General features: G+C 33.8%; 1 protein-coding gene across 5 annotated transcripts in view; it reads right to left on the bottom strand.

The window, feature by feature from the left end:
- Prps (phosphoribosyl pyrophosphate synthetase) overlaps window positions 1-17243 on the bottom strand; it is a 51701-nt gene that overhangs the window by 14934 nt on the left and 19524 nt on the right. The gene's annotated exons all lie outside the window — the stretch shown is intronic.

Genomic DNA, 17243 nt, shown 5'->3' with positions numbered 1-17243 from the left:
TTCCTTACCCCTTCGGGATATTGCGGGAACATACATATGTATGTTGAAGTTCTGTGCAGAAGGTACCTGAAGGAAAGGACCGACATAGTCCATTTTGGAAATGAAGCTAATTTTGGGACTTTCAAAACAATCCTAGAAAAACTCTTAAACTAAAATTTTAAACTTTTGTCCAAATCGAATACTCAATTCGTATGGTATCGTTCTTCTCATCAGTCAGTTTAGGTTTTTTAAAGCATTTTGGCGATTATGGAAGAAGTAGTATTGACTTGCACCCGAAAAAAATGATATTGTAATAGTACAACCTGCCCTTCAAAATCAAACATTTTGAAATGTTTAGCAAACAATTTTAAATTTTGTGAGGGATTTAACTGAAGGAGTGGGTCGATATGGTCCATCTTCGAACTTAATCTAAGTTTGGACAAAATATTACGAGATCCAAAGTTTGAAAGACATTGGTTGATCCGTTAAAGTGTTATCTTGCGCTCACCAGTCAAATAGGTAGTCTGACAAACGAGCCGACAGTCCTAAATCTACTCCACATTAGCTGAAACGGAGTTCCTTCTAAAATAACCATTATATCGACGAGGCACATTTTTGATGGCATCAAAATTTATATAGCCTCTTTAGCCTAAAGCGGAGGTTATAACAACTCAGCAAACCAATCGTACCGACATCGTATAAAATTCGGACACTACACCCGATGTCGGATCCGAAATCGTAACGATATCCTAACGAAAGTTGTATGAAGTGGTTGACATAATTTTGGAACGAAATGTCGGAGCGAAATCGGAAGAAAATCTTTGGGGAAGGGAAATTTGTTAACGACATTTCGCTCCGAATGGCAAGAAAAGCATTGGTATATTCAAAGGAAAATTTATTCCCGTCATTCGCTCCGAATTCGAAACGAAATCTGAACGAATGCGCTTATGAAAAATCGCATAGACATCGGAACGAAATCTGGACGAAATTGTTTAGACGTGTTCGGACGTCCGACATTTGGTTGGCTGAGAACCCAAGTAGAAAAACATGCATATGTATATAATTAAATTATTTTGGTAAATATTGTAAACAAGTTTGTAACCAATCAGCTTCGACAAATGAACGTCACATCAATAAATGTCATGCAAACATTTAAAGGCCAAACAAAAAATTATGCAAGGCACATTTATATAATGTAGAAGTGACAATCAGCTGTATTTTTACTTTTTTTTGTAAATTTGGTTTTCAAAATGTAATAGGGTCTACTCATGAAATTTGAAACTTCAAAATTTGGGTTTGGTGTACCTGCAAGGCTCATACGGCTTTACAAATATTTACAATGCAAATTGTGCCTCAGAGCATGAATATTAACTCTCTCTCTCTTACATGAATATGGACTCTCTTTTACAGCATTGCCATATTGAAGTACCTAACTTCACTTTAAATTCAGTTTGATTTTGTGCATTAAGAATGTGGATAATGTACGAATTAATTTGAATTAAGGCAATTAATGCAAATTAGCGCTACCGTCTGTCTAGGGCAGGTATCGGCACCTATACAAATGAAGTATGTGTGGTCACACGCATACGACATCGAGAGCGTAAATTTCGCTCTCTCTGGGTTATTGCATTGCTAAAATTAAAAATCATTGAAAAAAGCGACGGCACAATCTTCTTCATTGACTTCTGAGCGAAGACTAAATTAAACGGTGGTTGTTTTGTTGTTGCTCTCATTAAAAGCACGTGTGCCCCTTTTTGCCGGAAGCTGGTCTAGGACATTGGTGTCCAAAATATGTATATGAGAGAGAATTGATGGAAGAGTAATGCCCCTTTGTTAAACAACGGCTGAGATAGCTCTCATTTGAATTCGTTATTCTCTGTTGTTACGACAACGTGCAGGCGTTGACATCAAAGGTCTAGGACATTATGCATTTGGAGTAGACTTCTACAAGAAACCTTCTGTTATAGGCACGTGCAAAGAGAGGCCGTAAAAGTTCGTTGTCCGGAATTTGATAGAATTTACCGTTGAGTAGAAAAGGCCTCTAGAATAAAATCGAAAATTATATTTGGGAATTAAGTTTAAGCATTATCAGTTGATATTATCTGATCCACTCATTCATATAAAATTCAACTGTGACGATATTTTATCCTAAAAACGACATGTGGTTCATACATTTCATAAGAAATATAATTTCTACAAATGTATAGATATAATATAATATGACATTATCCATTCTAAGAATATTACAAAATTCCATATGCTCCATTTATATCTTGTGGTTTAATTTATTTTGCAATTTATTTCCCGATGCGTATGTATATTGCTGTGGTTTAATATAGTCACCGAATTGAGTATATAGTTCAAGTTGTGAATTCGGTTAAAAGACAGTAGGTATTTTCGAACCATATTTGAAAAGCTTGATTTTTATACCCTCCACCATAGGATGGGGGTATATTAAGTTTGTCACTACGTTTGTAACTACTCGAAATAATCATTGTAGACCCCACAAAGTATATATATTCTTGATCAGCGTGCAATTCTACATCGATATAGCCATGTCCGTCCGTCTGTCCGTCTGTCTGTCTGTCCGTCTGTGGAAATCACTCTAGCGTCCGAACGGATTGACGTAGGTTGATGAAATTTTGGGAAAATATGTTATATTTACGTAGGACTTTTGGTATTGAAAGCGGGCTATGTAGGTCCACGCTTTCGTATAGCCCCCATACAAAATGACGCGTGACGCGTCGTCGTTTTAAGGAATTTTTAAGATATTTGGCCCATTTTACCACCGAATTGCTTGTAATTTGGTACTTTGTGTCTCCAGAGGCCAAAAAATATTCCTACCAAAGTTGGGTTATATAGGTCCACGTTTTGGTATAGCCCCCATACAAGGCCCCATATAAAGTACGTGTCATTTTAATATATTTTGAATGTATTAGACCCATTTGACCACAGAATTGGTTGTAATTTGGTATTTTGTGTCTTCAGAGGCCAGAAAACATTCCTACCAAAGTTGGGTTATATAGGTCCACGTTTTGGTATAGCCCCACATAAGGCCCCTTATAAAGTACGCGTCATTTTAATATATTTTGAATGTATTAGACCCATTTGACCAAAGAATCGGTTGTAACTTTGTATTTTGTGTTTCCAGAGGCTAAGAAACATTTCTACTATAAAATGTTTATATAGGTCCAGGTGTTGATATAGCCCCCATAATACAATATCTCCCGATTTGCGATATTTTGAACGTTTTAGCCTCATTATCACACCGATATGGCTGAAATTTGGTATTTAGTCTTCTTTAGGCGTATAAAACTTTCCCCCAGAAATTTGTAGGTATAGGTCCACGCCATCATATAGCCCCCATAGAACGGTACCTTCCGAATTTCGGTATTTTGAAGGCAGTGGCCACATTAATCCACCGAAATGGCTGAAATTTGTGGTGGAGGGTATAAAAAGTTCGGCCCGACCGAACTTAACGCTTTTCTTACTTGTTAAGATTTCATTCGTTTAAACATTGTTTTCTTCTTTTTCTGTACCAGAGCGGCCATCCTTACCGGAACATCGTATTCCCCTCAGCAAAATGCTATCTATATTTCCTTGTGAGACCTTCAATTTCAAGAGAAGTCCCAATTCTTTTATAGAAATCTCGTTTGAGATCTTTATTTCTATAAAAGTCTTGAAGGCTTCCAAATCTATAAAATTCCCCTTATTAATTTTTACCGAATTTCTATTGTGCAGCATTCGTTTCTGTGGGAGTCTTGTCTCAAAGATATACAACTATAAAGACAAGACATAATGCATGCAACAAAAAATGTTTATGAAACAATGTATAAAAACATTACCCTTTACAGAAACAATGCAGGTTGCAGGTAATTAAAAATCGCAATCTAGGAGGAACATTTGAAGTAATAGTAGGTCTTTTTGGTTAATTTCCCAGAAAGAATTGTCCAGCAAGAACTTTCTTGGAGAGTAAGGAGTTTTTATTCTCTTTTGCAAGAAAACTGTAAAAAGTAAACAGACACCTTCCCAGCAAAAACCTGCAAGCAATCAGTTGCCTTGCCAAAACAGAACAGTTTGTCCGTCACCAAAGCAAGCAACATTTTTGCATTTTATTAAAAATAAAGAAAATGACCCAAAAAAGGAATTTTTGCATTTTGCAACTTTGTTCTCAAAAAAAAAAAAAAAAAAAAAAAACATCAATACAATTTGGCTTGTTATTTCCACTATAAAATAGTTTTTTCATTTTCACAAACATCAATCACCGACAAATTTAAAACAGATGATTGATTGTTTTCAGAAAGAAGAAGAGTTGCAAGTGGTTGCCAGTCGAAATTTGTCCAGCAAGAATTTGCAAACTCTCAGTAAAATAACTGTCAAAATGTCTTTTCGAATCGCTCTCTTTTGGATCGTTAAATTCGGTTAAATATATTTATCGCCAATTTTTTGCCACTAATAAATTAAAGTTGTTTTAATGAAATATTAAAACAACGACTATGGGATTAAGCTGACTATTTTGAAAAACAAAATATTTGTTGTACGTATACGTACAAAACGTATAAAAGGAAATAATGTTATTTAACCTCATTGTAAAATTACATTACATATGCTAAATTCGAAAGCCATCCCTTAAGAATGAGCAAATTTCTGGGGGGAAAGTATTGTAGCCTCAAGGAAGACTAAATACCAAATTTCAGACATTTCGGTAAGATAACGTGGTTAAAACCTTGAAAATATCTAAAACCGGGAGAACCCGTTCTATGGTGGCTATATCAAAACGTGGACCTAAACCGAAAATTCTCTGCGGAAATGAATCTTACCCACTCCTATAAGATAATGAGGTTGAAACCTTGAAAATACGGAAATCATGGCCCAAAGAAGACTAAAACCAAATTTCAGCCATTTCGGTAAAATAATGTCGCTAAAAACGTAGACCTATTATGACAATTTTCTGGAGGAAAGTTTTGTAGCTTGAAAGTAGACAAAATACCAAACTTTTAAAATACCAAAAATCGGGAGGTACCGTTCTATGGGGCCAGTTTAGGCGAGGGTGGGGAAATCCATAGGTTTCTTCAATAGTTGAACGATAGCTCAGTTACCGTATGATGATTGATCGAGCAGAGGAAGTTGAGAGACAAAGTATCTAACTTAAACAGGGCCTACGAGTATATCAAAACGTAGACCAATACTGAACAATTTATGTTTGTGTATATCAAAACGTGAAACTATATAGCCAATTTTCAATACAAGATATCCTAGGAGAAACTTCGACACCAAATTATAGGCCTCCATCTTGATTTCAACGGACAGACGGACGTAGCTAGATCGACTTAGAATTGTATACTGATCAGTCTCCGACGAATATTTCGATGATGTACAAACGGAATGACAAAGTCAATAAAACCCTCCATATTATGGTAGAGGTTATAACTAGCAAAGGAGCAAACTGAAAAAAAAGAATTCCACACATACAAATTTGCCCAAAAAGTACGGGGACGGATAATGAGAGAAAGGTCAAAAAATATATAAGAAGTGTCAAAAGAACGTATCATCCAATCAGCCAGCCAGCAATCATTTTGTTACTTTTGACACACCCCTCCTGTTAGAAATTGTCATTGAAAACGATTTCCATGGACAAATAACTGAAGGTCAAAATAGTGAAAAGTGTTTTCTTTTTTGTTTTGGATTTTTTGTTAAATATGTAATTCTACAAAGAACAACGTGGAAATGTTGTTGTTTATCTTTAAGTGAAAATAAAATTCAATAATTTTGGCAATTCGAATTTGTTTTTATGTATTTCCTTTGTAATATTGACGTCAATTAAAGGAAAGGAATTAAAAACAGATCACAAAAAGTAGACAACAACTATTGTCGATATTTGTTTAAATATAGCATGAAATTATGTTGCCACTGTTGATTGTTGTTGTATAGTTTGGTGGTGACGATGTTGGACAAGCCCCATAACCAAAAACATACATATTGTATTTTCTAGTTTCCAACAACCAAGATAACAAAGAAGAAGAACAATTTGAAAATAATGCCAATTTGTCAAGTTTTATACGTAAATTCTTATGTTTAACCGGTTGTGTGCGTAGAAAGATTAACACAAATAATTCTATTTTTTTATTTTCAAGTTAAGGCCAAACCGATTTCAAATTGAAATACATGTATTTTGTTTTTGTATTTTTGAACGCACACGCAACACGCAGTTATAGGCTTGGTCCTTAAAGTAAAATGTTTTTAAAATAATATTTTTATTTTTAATACTTTTATGTTTTTGTAATATAATTATTGTTGTGCTGTTATTTATTTATTTATTTATTTATTTATTTATTTCGAAACAACTTTACATTAATTCAAAGCCATCATGGCCCCAAATTACATTAGGTCATTTTCTTTGAGGCAATTTTTCTCGTTCACTTTTAAAATTGCCTCCAGCGTCTGCACAAGCAATTCTCTTGCGGCAAGTCTTCCTTTTAAATCAATGAAATTAATGTCAATTACGAAAAATATAAAAGAAAGGAATTGCCTAAAAATTGCTAGAGTTGTTCCAAAGGAACTATATGGAACTATCTCGTTCACTTCGCAGCTCCAATGGCCCACATTTTTTCTTTGAACAAACTGCGTATACTTAATATCACACGTTACATTTCATGATGTTACTCATACGTTTTGGAACTAGTACAAGGAACTAGATTACACTTTGCAACACTGAAAATGCAAACAACTTCTAGTATTAATTTTTTGAAAGTACATATTTAGACTACAAAAACCCTAGTTGGGTTTTGTCCTGTCAGATCCAGTTCGGATTTTATGGCCTCATCTAAACCGGGCTAAATCTACACTTTTTTGCATTTATCAGGCCTTTATCTCAGAAACGAATAGGAATTTGGCCTTGCTGTCTTTAGCAATATTGTAGCCATAAACTAGTAGAACTTATCTTTTGAAGAAACCACATAAGAAAAACTCCATCTAGGGCATCAAAATCTATAAAATATAGAAAATTTTACATAATTGCTGAAATTCTGGTCAGTATCGGCTAAACTATTGGAAGTTGAACCAAGTAACCTTTTGCAAAAATCTTCCAAATAAAGTTCTCAACAATTCTTTAGAACATTCTGAAACTCTCAAATGCTTACTTCATGTTGTTTCAGCGGTATTTTGCATCATATCTTTTACAACAAGTATTTTAAACACAGTTCACACCAACAGTTTATTCTCGCTTTTCGGATTTCACTACATTATTGACATTTTTATTAAATCGTCGTTGAAAAATGTACTGATAATAGAGGCATGGAGGCATTTTACAACAATGACATGTTCTGAAGAGTTGTGTATTACATTCCAGGGAATATTTTTCCAAAAGAAAATATTCAGAAAAAATTAACGGTTTTGGAGATACGGTGCGAAATGTATAAAAATTGTGGTATTTTTGCATATATTTTGAAATTTGAGGCAATAAATGTAGTTTTTCGAGTTCATTATTTCTCCAAATATTGTTTTCTTGTCCTTATCTACAAATTTGCTTCAGAGGTCAAAAGAAGATTCCCATTGGTTTCAGAGATATAGCCCCGAATTTCTTTAAAAACTCAATATTTAACCATGTTTAGATGGGGCCATAAAATCCGAGCTGGATCTGACACAACAAAACCCAACTAGGGTTTCATGGCGTTTGGGTCTGTACTTTCAAAAAATCTTCAGTTCGAATTGTTTGCACAAGATCACCTTAAAAATGTTGCACAGTGTTACCCAACTCTAAAAATTGCCGGTACGAGCAATTTTTTGCCATTTTCATTCCTCCTACGTGTCTCTCCTACAAACAGAGACTTGCCGCAAGTAAGTTTGCCTAATGTGGATTGGGACTCACATTTTTATATTTTATAAATTTTAAAGTATATTTCTTACACTTTTTAGTTTTCATATAAATTAAAAATAATTTGTTAATATTTTATTATTATTTACAAACTTTGAAATACTTTTCTATCCCACTGTGTATAATTTGCCATGTCGTAAAATGAAAGTGAAAGTTCTTTCCCTTCTCATTACACCCCACCTCTTACGCTTCTTTTTTTTTAATTTCTATTTGACTTCTTTGTCATTTGTTGCTTCCGGATAGCTTGATTCATTTCATGCTGTTAAGGCTGATGACTTTTTTCTCACATATTTTAGGATCTGTATTCACGAAGTGCAAAGAACATTTCAAGATAACATCGGTGGTTGATGGTATATTTCTACGTTTTTGATTTCTGGCTGATAGTGGCATCTCGCCTCTTGATGTATGTATGAGATGGTACAAAAAAAACTAGATAGATATACCTTTTTCTTCATTTCATCCCATTGCCCATCTTAATTTATTTCAAGCGAGACAAGATGATTATCATGCCAAAGATAAAAAAATGTTGGCTGTGTGCCCAAGACTTGAGGTTTGAAGGGAAATATATATTCATACGTATGTATATACACAAATATATGTGTTGTTTGGTGAGTTTTTCCTAAACAACAAAACTATTTAAATAAAAACAAAAAATCACACAACTAAATTTAAATATACCGCCATACTAAAATAATTGTTTACGCAGTAATGGGAGATTAAATAGCATGTGACCTGACTACCGTGCTGGACGAAATAGAAAAAAATATTGGACACAAGTTTAAATGGGATATTATAAAAGGAAAATAATACAGTCGATTCTCGATAATTCATAAACATTAAACAAATTCTATACAAAAGAAATTTTTCAAAAAGTACGGAAATGAAAATAGACGTAGGAACTTGCCGATAAAAAATGGAGTTGGATTAAAGTTGCTGAGTTGGTACCTGAAGAAATGGACCCCATTGCCTAAAGTGGATCTTATTCTGGGAGTCACTCCTTTCGATACATAGCGCACCCACCTGACATTACAGTTGGTCAGTATAATCTATCAGGAAGCATAGACTTGCCCACGAAACAAATAATATCGTTTAAAACAGATCCCCGAACAGACCTTAAACTGCACTTAAACAAAAAAGTTTGAACTTTTGTAATGGAAGTACCATAAGGAGTGGACCGATATGGCCCACATTCGACTTATACTAAGTTTTGAACAATATATTTCGAGATCCAAAGTTTGGAAGAAATCATTTGCTCCTTTTTAGGGAAATTATCGAACTTTTGTGGGGGAGGTAAAGTGCAGTACACATTGTCAGTTTTGAATGACGATTTTTCGCAATTATCGATAATTGTCCAACCATCAAGCAACCACAAAATATTTTGTAGTTGCATGATGAATGACAAAAATGAACGGCCACACTATCAAGCAATCGCAAAGCTGTCATTCAAAACTGACAATGTGTACTGCACTTAATGGAAGGAGTGAACCAGTAGGCAACATCTTTCTTTCAGAAAGGGTGTAAGCACCATTTCGTACAGAAAGGGTTTTTCGAAGCACCATTTCGTTCAGAAAGGGTCTATAGAAGCACCCTTTCTTTCAAAAAGGGTGCATAGAAGCACCCTTTATTTCTAAAAGGGTCTATAGAAGCACCCTTTTTTCAGAAAGCTTCTATGGAAGCACCCTTTCGTTCAGAAAGGGTCCATAGAAGCATTCATCGTTCAGAAAGTGTCCATAGAATCATTCTTTCGTTCAGAAAGGGTCCATAGAAGCACTGTTTCTATCATAAAGTGTCCATAGAAGCACCCTTTCTTTTAGATAGGATCCATAGAAGCACCCTTTCTATCAGAAAGGGTCCATAGAATCACCCTTTCTATCAGAAGGGGTCCTTAGAAGCACTCTTTCTATCGGAAAGGGTCCATAGAAGCAACCTTTTTATCATAAAGGGTCTATAGAAGCACCCTTTTTTAAGAAAGAGTCGGTAGAAGTACAATTTATTTGAGAAGGGTCAATAAAACCACCCTTTCTTTCAGAAAGGGTCCATAAAAACACACTTTCTTTCAGAAAGGGTCTATAGTAGCACCCTTTCCTTCATAATGGGTCTGTAGAAGCACCCTTTCTTTGAGAAAGTGTCCATCGAAGCACCCTTTCTTTAAGAACGAGTCCATAGAAGCATCCTTTCTTTCAAAGTGGTCTATAGAAGATCCCCTTCTTTCAGAGAGGGTCTATAGAAGCACACTTTCTTTTAGAAAAGGTCTATAGAATCACACCTTATTTTAGAAACGGTCTATAAAAGCATCCTTTCTTTCAAATAGGGTCTATAGAAGGGTTCATAGAAGCACTCTTTATATCAGAAGGGTTCCATAGAAGGGTCGATAGAAGAACCCTTTCTATCAGAAAGATTCTATGGAAGGATCCATAAAATCACCCTTTCTATCAGAAAGATTCTATGGAAGGATCCATAAAATCATCCTTTCTATCAGAAGGGGTCTATGGAAGCACCCTTTCATTAAGAAAGTGCCTATAGAAGCACCCTCTATTTCAAAAAGGGTCCATAGAAGCACCATTTCTTTCAAAAAAGGTCCATAGAAGTTCCCTTTCTTTAAGAGATGGTCTATAGAAGCACCCCTTCTTACAGAAAGGATCTATAGAAGTGTCCTTTCCTCCATAGAAGCACCCTTTCTTGCCGAAACACAAAACGTTTAAAGTCATAATAATAAATTCACAAAGTCAAAACTCAATCGTAAAAACTGATTACCCCTAAATGGCTATAATCGCTGCTATTCTTATTGCACACAACTATAAATAAAAATAATCTAATATTGCATGGTACTATCGCCCAATTTAGAATCACTAATCATCGACAGATTCACAGCTGTTCCGCTTTTTTTTTTTTTGCACTTAATTAGGAAAACCATAACAAAGCCAAAAAATAAATACCTCGATTCCTTTTCTTGTTTGCTTTTTCATAAACATGTTTAGGTTTTTTATTATGTTTTTTGTTTGAAATAAAATAAAAAAATAATTTTCAATATACATATAAAATATGCACCCATTTTCATTTGTTTTTAAACTTAAAATGTTCAGCACAACAATTAAATGGATTTTAATATATTGTGATTAGAATCGTTAATTAATAATTTGATTAATGTTAATTTAATGAAACGCTATAATTCATAAATGACACTTTAAATTTTCACATTGTTTTCCTTCTGAACTACACTATTTTGCCACACAAATTTCAATTCGATTTTAATCAAATAACTATAATTATACGAAACAGCATATAAATCAAATAAATTATTTTTTTAGGTGTCTTGGTACCACTACACACCCGAAGAAAACCGATAATACCTATGTATGATGTTAGAAAGTTGAATGAATAAAACTGCTTATCGTTGATTAAATGATTAGAATTATTATTATCTTGATTTGATTATCTGATTAAAATGTTGTTATCGTTATTTAAGGAAAAGGGGAGGTTTTCCTTTTAACATTTCAATTGAGATTTTGTTAATAGATGCTTTGTGTCACATTTTATAGCATCGTAGACCTGTACCAGAGATACGAATATGTACCTACATATACGAAATTAAATGGGCCACTAAAACTCAAACACCTAACAAAAATATGTTATATCTGAGTAGAAACAATGAATACAAAAAAGCTAAATGTTTGGTAGCACAATGTCAAAAACATCTGATAATGGTACATATAGTATGTGTGTCATTTCTTGACGAATGAAACTTTATCGTTAAGTTAATATGTATTTTTAATTGTTTGCGTTATTATCTGCTTCAAATTGTAGACAGACGACAGATGGTAGTTTTGCCGCCATGACATGTGATTTTTTTCCGAAATTAGCTCAAAGAAAATCTTCAGGCATAAATGTGTGTCTCTTCCTGAACCTGAAAGAACATACAATTTTTTTATTTCTGATATTGAAAAAATGTGAAAAGGCATCCGTTACAAATATTAAATCTCAAAAAAAAACACCTTTGTCTAGCACCACACCTGTAGTGCGATTCTCTAACACATTTTTTAGTTACCGACAAATCTCGGTAAAATTAAAATGCTTATAAATTCGATAATTAACTATATTCTCGGTAAGTTAGCGACAAATAAAAATAAGTCGCAAAGTTCTACCGATAGCAAAAGTGTTGTCAACTTTTATTTGAACTTTTCATTCATAATTTTGCGTTTTATGTTACCGACATTTGTCGGTTACTCAAAAATCAGTTAGAGAATCGCACTACTGATATGCTTGATGGGCTGAATAATTCCCAGCAGCGAAACGATCCCAGCAAAAACTCGGATCCATTAGTCATTACGTAACCCATTACAAAGTAATGTAAACAATATTCTTTTCCCATTACAAGTAATCTGAAAAGTAATGGGATACTTCTTAAAAAATTTACAAGGCAAACCTACTTACTTTGCTCCTCACTAAGTAATGAGGACGGTGGCACAGTCAGTCTGTGTCCGACTATAAATCCTAGGGTTGTGTGTTCAACGCTCACTGTCGGCACGCGAGTTTTTTTTAATTAAAAAATAACAGTTCGTGGTGCACATGTGCACTGCACATTTAAGTTCTTAAGCAACTCTTAATGTTCGTGTGCGTGGCATAGTATGTAGTGTCGTTGGCTAGAAATCAGAGGGTTCGTGTGTTCAACTCGCACAGCGAGCGAAATAAAATAAAGTAAAATAAAAGTAAGAAGTGTGATGAAATTGAAAAAATCTCTACATTAACTGTTCTAAAAATAGAACTTTTTTCAACTACCTTTTCAACTTCTAGTGGCCACAGAATAACTAGTTATTCTAGTGGTCATAAAATAACTACAAACTGAGTGCGACATGCCCTTGTAAAAATAATGGGGAAGAAATGGGGTTTGCGAGTAGTTACGGCTGCCAAAAATCCCTTACAAAACCCATGATTTTGGGAGGACTTTTTTTGCTGGGATCTAGCATATTGGTTGGATGTGTGTGGGCTTCGCTAGATATCACTTTTTTAATACCAACTCCAAGTTTGTAAAAAGTAACAGATAGTAACGATAGAATATACTGGTATATGACAGTAAACTTGGAACTAGTACAATTCATCTACGGGTAATGCGTAGAATGTCAATTGCTTACCTCTAAGGTAGGGGTGAGCACGCCTATGTGCTAGCACACAGGCAAATTGTGAAAACGTACTCTTAGTTTTTTGTGAACCATAAACAACTAAATGTTTATGCAATTTTTTATTTATTATTTTTAATAATTTGCATTGTGGACGATTTTAGACAACATTAGTGTTTAAAAAATGTTGAAATAAGTAATGAAACATCAAGAAAAATTAAATATTAATTCTCCATTAAATTTGCCTCTCACTCGATTTTTCTCAGCTCTGCTCTAAGGCAAGGACGCTCTTCTTTGCAAAGACAGTATCATTGGTGTCCAAAATAAATGAGAGAGAATTGATAGGAGAGTAATGTCCCTTTGTTAAACAACGGCTGGCACAGCTCTCATTTGAATTCGTTATTCTCTGTTGTTACGACAACGTGCAGGCGTTGACATCAATGCAGTATAGTGAGGTTGCCCACTGATTTGTTTTTGCATTTGCTTCTCTCTCTCACTTACAGTGTTTGTGAATGAAAACAAACAATAAACATCATGTTGTTGTTGTTTTCTTCACTCATACATACACACATACTAAAACATTGATGGAAATTCTTGGGCGACGCTGCTCTAAGGACATTCCCATATAAAAGTTTGCACTGTGAGGGGTCTAATACAGCGTCAGGCACCATACTTTTCTGTTGCATACATTACGGGGCATCATTGTGTGAGTGCACACAATGACGCCCCGTAAAGTATGCAAGAGAAAAGTATGGTGCCTGACGCTGGTCTAATACCCTAGACAGAATGCAGCGTTAAATTTGTATTAAAATCTGCATTTAATTTTACCCTGACAGACGACAGTTTCTATATTTACGAAACAGTTGATTGCTGGTAAACAACTGTTTTGTTGTTGTATGCAATGCAAATTGTGTCTCAGAGCATGAATATCAGACATGTCACAGATTCCGATCGGAATGGTTTCAATTCCGTAATTTCATTTCGATCGTTTTTGCTTTAGCTTCTTCAGATTTCGATCGATTTGGTGAATTTCGAAAATCGTATTATTTAGTATAAATATGGCAACATTAAAGGAATCAAAAGAAACAAAACAAAAACATATGATTAGAAAACACTGTGGAAACGGGAATTGTGAAAATATTCTGTTTAAAGAAAGTTTGTGTGCGCGAAAGAAAGTTAATTTTTATTGAAATTTCAATTTTTCTATAGTTTCGGTAATAGTTTGCGCCTCTATTACCGAAACTATAGAAAAATTGAAATTAATCAACTTGTTTGTTTGAGTTATTTTTGTATCTTTGCTTTATTTTATCATTCGTAATGCGAGATTTTTTAGTGTTTTCATGAAAAAATTGTGTGGCAATACTTTGTTAACAATTGGTTCTGTTAATTGAGAAATAATGAAAATTTGCGAATTTTTTAAATAAAATGATAACAAATATGAATTAAAATTTGGTTTTGTTAATAAAACAATATTTTTATTATTTTTAAGAGTTTTAAAGTGACATGTTTCCAAAAAAAATACATTCCACTTGAGAAACCAAAAGTGGTTTCATTCCGAAAACATAACATAACATTCACAAATAACGGTACTATTCACGGCACAATCACCAAGGTAGTGGTATCACACCAGCTGTTCGAATATGAAATGTTAAATCCCTTTATAATATATTAATTTTGTTGTAATTTCCCCAACAACATAAAGAAAATTTTGACATAACATATTCAAAACTTTACGATACCACTACACTACCTGGGCAATTGTGACATGGTACTATTACAACATACAAAGTGAACGCAGACATTTTGGGGCTCTAATTTAGCAGTTGTAACACTTGTATACCGTTATTTTCGCAATAGCCAATGGTGTGCACGGCCATCCACTGGTGGTTTCTGTAAAATACTCTTAATTTAATAAATTCAACAACTCTTGGGCGTCTAAGTATTTTTTGTAATAATTCTTTAATAATTCATTTGTAGCACGATTTTAGGTAACATTAGTGCTTAAACATGTCTAAATATGTAATGAAGCAACAAGAAAAATTAAATATTATTTCTCTCTTAAATTTTCTCTTTTCATATTTTGCTCACCATTGGCAATAGCCCTTTTGTAGGGTTAACCTTCTTTAGGAGGATTTATTTGACGTACGTACATATCGCTCATTTACTCAAAGAGTGACATGACTCAAAAAATGCGTGTTCTTAGTTAGCAATTTCTATTTTTTCTACGACTTATACTTTATCTTGTGTTAAATTGTTAAAATATCTCTAAAACTCGACGAGTTACAGCTCATTTAATACGAGTTTCGCATAATTCAACACAAATTTTTTTTTTGAGTTTATAAAGCACTGAAACACTTCAAATCATGCTTGATCATGCACAGAAATTTAGCACTGATATCTGGCTATCTGGTTGCAAAATATGGTCCAAGTAGTTATTTTAGTTTTACCCCCATTATTATGAGTCTTCTTTTGTTATAGTTTGGATTTACCGAACAGATTTATAGCGTTCCGGTTAACTTAAAGTTAAAAGTGGTGATTGAATTTCAAGGAGGAGCTTCTTGTCATTGACTTTCAATGTGAAAATTATATTTTTAATGCCTCCAAATTAGTTTATTTTGCATTTTCAAATCCATCAGATAGTAAAAGAACTCATGTAATAATGGCCCTTAGTGTAATAATCTTTTTAAATTGGGAAGTCAAATTTCAATCGCCAACTTAAAACGCGTTTTTCTCGAAACTTGATTTTTCGAGATGTGTCACTCTTTGAGTAAATGAGCGATATTGTATATGCAATGGAACTGAAATTTTGAAACCCAGTGGGTTTGTTAAATCTTCTTATATGTATATAAACATACTATAATAGTAATGTATTTTCTGTTCTCATTTTATATAATATTTTAGTATCATTTTTAAAAGTAATAAGGTGAACGCAGACTTTCTGGGCTATTTGTAAGTGTTCAAAAGTGATTCAAACACCTCCCCTATCCCCCTCCCCAATCCCTATAGAAAATTTATGGAGTATTTTCGAGACAAATATAATGCTAAGTTTACATTTACGAAATCCACTCGATTTCAACTGTCAATTCCATAGCTCAAACGTCAAATGAAATCTCATCTGGATTTCATTTGACGTTTAACCTATGGATTTGACAGTTGAAATCGAGTGGATTTCGTAAATGTAAACCAAGCATAAGAAGTCATAACATGTAAAACATAGGAACACTGAAATATGCCTTGCAAGAAAATGAGGAAAATTCAGATTTCTTGCGCCGAAAATTCACTTAAATCTATGGATAACAAAGGGTATCATACGAAGTGCTAAACACCATTTTGTTTAATAAAACTTTTAGCGTGGATACGAGGTAAAAATTTTGCTAATTTTATTTTATTAATTTTAAGTTAAGACACTAAAGTAAAAATATAGAAAGAGGGAAAATAATTTTCATTAATTTTCTCTTAGCAATCGCAGTTTTAATGAATGAAACTGAAGTGGATACTTTTGACTTGACTCACTGTACATATTATGCTTTGTTCCCGTACTTTTTAATAGTAAAACTCGTAAAAGAGAGAAAGAAAGAAATTTTGTTGTCACATAAAAGTTTTTTCAAAAAGTTCGGGAACGGAAAAATGGAAAATATGTACGTCAAAAAAACTGGAACAAATGTCAAAGTCGGCGTATCAGCCAATCAGACGCCGCAACCATGTTACTATTTTTTTACTCGCCCAAATTTGTCGTGTAAAAAGTTTTTAAAGAGAGCGTCATTCAGCGCCATTTTTGTTTAAAGAGAAGTGAACATTTTACAACTTTTTTGTGTACGGGAACGCTTTTTCGAGTAAAATGTGTAAAAGTCGTAAAAATTTTAAAAACTTTTTAGTTCTAGAACACAGCTTTAAAGTTTCAACCTGTGGCATAATAAAAAAATATTTTGAAGTTAAGTTTCTTCTACCAAGAATATCTCTCATTTTTTCCTCGAGCGTAATCGAATTGTCTTGACAACCGGTGTTGTTACGCGGCTAGAAGAAGAACTTGGGGTCTGCCATAATATTCTTCAGACAAAAATTAATATGCGATAACATTGAAAACAACTACACATTAACGGCGTATTCAATCAAGCGTGCCAGAAACATAACTAAAGGGTAAATAAAACTAAAGCACGAGAAGAAACAACAAACAAACATATAGGTATTTGTTGTTTTGTAAATGCCACTGTGCCGCCCGATTGATTGTTGTGCAAAATAAGCAAAATAAACAATTAGCAACAAATCAATGAAGAAAG

This window comes from Musca autumnalis, unplaced genomic scaffold, assembly GCF_047663935.1.
Source record: "Musca autumnalis isolate F117 unplaced genomic scaffold, ASM4766393v1 scaffold_4, whole genome shotgun sequence".
Taxonomy (NCBI): Eukaryota; Metazoa; Arthropoda; class Insecta; order Diptera; family Muscidae; genus Musca; species Musca autumnalis.
The sequence above is the reverse complement of the archived record's forward strand: the minus strand, read 5'-3'. Positions and strand labels throughout refer to the sequence as shown.